Raw genomic sequence first — 5,210 nt, 5'->3', positions numbered from 1 at the left:
TTTCATTGTGTCTTTCATCTCTTATAGGATAAAATAATTGCTATATAGTTTTCCTTCTTGGAAATGAACTGGCTGCTCTGGTACATTTTACCTGGAGATAATGCTGAAAAAGCATATGGGAAAAATATTTGGTTGCATTTTCTTACCACATTTTTACTTCATTTTACTGTTGTAACTACTGAGTGGCATGTAACATAGTACTAAGTGTGAAAACTGGTACAGGTACCCAAGCAAGCTAAAATTATTTTTAAATAACTTTCACTTTTTATTCCTCTCAAACTCGCTCCCATTTTTTTGTACTTCATAGACATATAAAATTGTGAGGGATCTCATAGATCATCTCGTCACTCCCTGCCAATACTGAATCATTCCCAACAGCTGTGTATCCAGCCAGCATTTGCTTGCACATTTTCAGAGACATGAAATTCTTGGTTCAGACAGCTGCTCTGGACTTAGAACATTTTTTTCACCCTAGAAACTACACGAATGACTTTAATCCCTTTTTTCATTCTTACTGTATACTTATCTACAGATTAACAATCTCCAATTCTCCTTCACCTTACCTAATGCTATTGAACATGTCTTTTTTTCATCAGCAGTCTTTGTCTTTCAATTCAAGGCTGAGCTACCAAAAGCAGTCATTTGGACTATAGATGAGGATTATACAATGAATCAAAGCCACCTGTTTTAACAGACATCAGTGTTTTAATGTCATATGAGGTGGGTCCCTTGACTCTCTTGGTTACTTGTAATCACAAATGTGAACCAGGATCATAGGCACTTGCACACAAGACAAAGTAAATTTCACTCCATCAAAACTTAGTTTGTAAATAATCATATAATTACAAAAAAAAAACTATTTTGTCTCACATTGTTCTTGCTGCTGCTAAGCGACTTTAATTTCATGAGAGAACATTTTAAAACAATTAGTAGGTCCTTGGATTACGTCGGAGATCCGTTCCCACGTTGCAACATAACGCAATTATCACCATAAGTCGAACCCACCTATATAAGCACCTACGTCACTCACATGGAACACATACACAGCAGTAATGAAGTGAAACAGTCAAAAATTTTAAAATAAAGATAACAATTCCTGACCTTTACTTCTGGTAAATAAATAAAATAAAGCACATAGGTACATGCGTCAAAATGGCAGCAGAACTTTTTTAACCAATAAATGGGAGATGGCGATATAACCACGAAACGATGTAGATTGAGTCCAACTTAACCTGAGGGCTGCCTCTAGTGCTGTTTGGGAACTTCAAACCAAAGGTCCAGTATGTACCATAATATGCAATAATATTTTAACATTCTTATGTTTAAACTGGGGATTTCTTTTCCAACACAATAAATGCCAAGTTAAAGCAAGAAAAGTTATTTTTTTAAAGTACAGGCTGCAATCACAGATTGACCTGCCTAATGATTTTGGTATTATAACCAAATACAAGTTAAAATCACAATAGTCTGTTAAACTTTAGGAAGTCACTCAAATTGACATGACCAAATCTTATATTAGCTTTCTTCCAATATAAACCTATAGCTTATTAATGCTTGGGAAAATACTGGCCTGGATTAATCAAACCCTTTATAATCAATTGAATTGCCAAGTGCACACATGTATTAATTTCCATTGCAAGTGCTCATTAACCCTTTCCATTTAAAATGCTTGATTAAACTACTTTAGCACCAAGGATATGGAAAAACATCAATTATTCCAAGACAGAAAGAAACATGTGGTGGCACTATGCAAGATACTTGTCCAGTTAAATTTAATATGTAAATCAGTCTTAGAAAGTATCTTATCTGCCCAACCTGTGGTTCAGTCCTCCAAACAGTGGGAAAGGAGAGGCTAAGAGACTGTCCAGAGTCCTGCTCATGCCAAGTTAACTGCTGAAATTGAATTAACACACTTCATAATCAACCATTATCCATAAACTACACAAGCAAACATTTGAGATGGTTTTTATTAAATATACAAAAGCAAAATCACGCAAGCGCTAGGAAGGTAGGACTACTTAACGGCATTTTCTTTGGACGGTGGTACAGCACCTTTAAGGTTAACTTGGATTTTAACAAACCTTGAGCACAAATAGCTAACTACATTCTATATTTCTCTTAGCAGTTTTAGGGTCTACCCAGTCATCAATCTATTATTTAAGAACTTTTCTCCAGAATATATAAACATGGTAATCAAAGAAATGCAATGTTTAGCAAACCATTGAACAATAAAATTATTCATTCTTTTCCATATCAAGATATTCACTAGATCTTACTTCCACAATGTGCATTAACAAAAATCAATGTAGGATAAGACATTTACTCTCATCCCATATATTGAATAGATTGATCACCTTCTATTGTTAATACTGTTTTCCAAAACCAAACAAAAGCAAAGCTGTACACCCCTTTTAAACGTTTAGCTTTAGCTTTAACAAAATTGTTCTACAAAAGCTACTCAACATATCCAGAAATAGAACTACATTTTGCTCATGATGTCACCCTGGAGTATTAGTTCAGAACCAACTTCTGAGCTATATATTAGTCCCAGAGACTCATCAGCTACTGGTCTTACAGATCTGTGATTGGTTTGAGCAAAATAAATAAAGTTATTTGAGACTAACATTAGTTTCCAAAAAGAATGACTATGTGGGATGAGGGCATGCGAAGGGGTAGGAGATGCTGGGGGAAAGTCAATGGGGGGAAAAAGGAGATATATGTACTTCTATGTGTAATACTTTAAACAATAAAAAAAAAAATGAATGAGTACTTTCATGAACATTACTAGACACAGTGTCAATATTTTTTCTTTCCCCTTTGAAAAGAATGTTTTAAAATATTTTTGCTATCAGAATTTCTGATTTACAATTATACTATACAACTGATTAGGAGATGTACATTGGTGGGTATTACATTATGTAAATAAGTAAACTTAGATGTGTACTTTTAAAATACAGATCAGTACTTGAGTGGGCTCCAGGTATCACAGTGCTATGCTGTAGCCACACTTAAGATGAAAGCCCAGCCCCCTGCCGGATATAACAGAAGTCGTTATTTGCACCATGGCAATACCATCCCATGAACAGTGATCATAAACATATAACCTAAGGAAAAGAAAAGTGCTGTACCAAAAAAAATATTTTGCTAGCTTCAAAGTATATTTTCAGCTCTATTTCCTTTCAAATACAAAAATATCTGACGTTTTCAAAAAAAAAAAAAAGATGTTGATTTGAGGAGCAGATAAGAGCTATTACGAGAGCTATTAGCATGAGTGGTCAAGATGGAAAATACTGAACCTTTAAGAGACAGAGACACTGCAATCTGCATGTGCTTTGTGAGACCATTATCAGGGTATCTGAACCTGACTGGTAGGTCTGACAGTTCATAGTTCAATCCATGGTGTTTCTCAAATGCTTTAGTCATACCTGGAACATGTCAAAAGTGGACAGTCTGGTCATTTCCTATCATGCCTCCTTCTCATGGAAAATAATTTAAATTTCAAACAAAGGCGCAGTTTGTATATAGCCTGGGAGCCAACTCCTCTACTCTGGGATGGGTGTGGGGAAATCAGTTGAGCACTGTAAAAATCAAGAACCGCCACTAATAAAATTCAGATACCGGTATTCAAATTAAGTTTCTACCTCTATGCTTCCTTAGTTCTAAAGGGACATAATGCCATGATATAGTAGTATGACTCAAGAGAATAGCTCCTAACAGACTACATTTGTTATATAAGATTTCTAACTCAGGAGAATCTATAGTACCTATAGCAACAAAGAGCTGTTAGTGTAAACATAAGTCACAATGTGTTACAGTAATGGTTTCTGAGTTGGAAACCTCTTAAAGCATTTAATATCAAAAGTAATTGTAACAAGGAGGGGGGGAAAAAAGAGTATTTAAACAGCTGTCTGCAGAGGAATTACTGAAAGGATTATAACCCAAGCTAACTATGCCTCAACTGGACCTACAAGAATAATATAAGTAAGGCTAACTGGGTCTGGCCAATGTGGGTCAGTGGTTAGAGCACCAGCCTGCACACTGAAGGGTCTCGGGTTCAATTACCAGTCAAGGGTTCATGTGGGAGGCGACCAATCAATGTTTCTCACAATGCTTCTCTCTTTTCATCTTCTCTCCCTCCCTTCCACTCTATCTAAAAATCATTGGAAAAGATATTCTAGAGTGAGGATTAACACAAAAACAAAACAGATTAATGGGGAAGGGGGGAGACACAAATTAAATTCAGAGCAAGGAAAGAGTTAATGGGATACTGTCAAATGTAATTTTGTTTCTGCTTTCTCCTGTAAGGGATTAAATTGCATAGAACACTAGAAAAGGTAAAGATTAGTAGATATAGAAAGATCTTCCAAGTACTCAATGTTCTAATCACTTACATGCTTAGGAACTAATAACCTACCACCAAGATGGGTGACTTTCACGGTCAATCATCTTTGAAGAATCAGCTAAGGACTACATATCTATTGCAGTAGTAGATATGTTGTCTTTTTTTTTTTTTTTTAATACATTTTACTGATTTCAGAGAGGAAGGGAGAGGAAGAGATAGAAACATCAGTGATGACAGAATCATTGATTGGCTGCCTCTTGCACGTCCCCCACTGGGAATCGAGCCCGTAACCCAGGCATGTGCCCTTCACGAGAATCGAACCCAGAACCCTTCTGTCTGCAAGCCAACGCTCTATCCACTGAACCAAACCAGCTGAGGCCATATCTAGTTGTTAAAGCATGAGAAGGTGGCTTCCCCAAATTGCAACCAATAAACCCTGCATTAGCCCTGAATATCCCAGAATACATTATTAAAAGGATATTTGTTAAAACTTATAAAGATTTTAAAAATACTTGGACAGGGTTATTTATGAAAGCCGAAGAAACCTATCTGGTGGATAGACTTGGTCGGGTCTCATGATCACAAGAAAGAAAAATCAGGAGTGGGTACTGATATAATCAGGTGGATATAAAACTGAATAATGACTCTTCATATTCAGAGCATGAATTTTCAATGCCTTGCTGTGCTTGGCAACTAGTTTACTGCAGGAACTGACCAACAGTCAGTTCCCTCGAGGTGTTCCCCAGGCTAGAATATATAAGGTCTGAAAATTTCTCATTATGAAATGGTGTGACTCTTCTCATTCTCCTGTTTCTACATCCTCTTCTTCAACATATTCTCCTCCATTACCCAATCCCAAACAGTGACA

This window comes from Pipistrellus kuhlii, unplaced genomic scaffold, assembly GCF_014108245.1.
Source record: "Pipistrellus kuhlii isolate mPipKuh1 unplaced genomic scaffold, mPipKuh1.p scaffold_m20_p_1, whole genome shotgun sequence".
In the NCBI taxonomy this organism is placed as follows: domain Eukaryota; kingdom Metazoa; phylum Chordata; class Mammalia; order Chiroptera; family Vespertilionidae; genus Pipistrellus; species Pipistrellus kuhlii.
The sequence above is the reverse complement of the archived record's forward strand: the minus strand, read 5'-3'. Positions refer to the sequence as shown.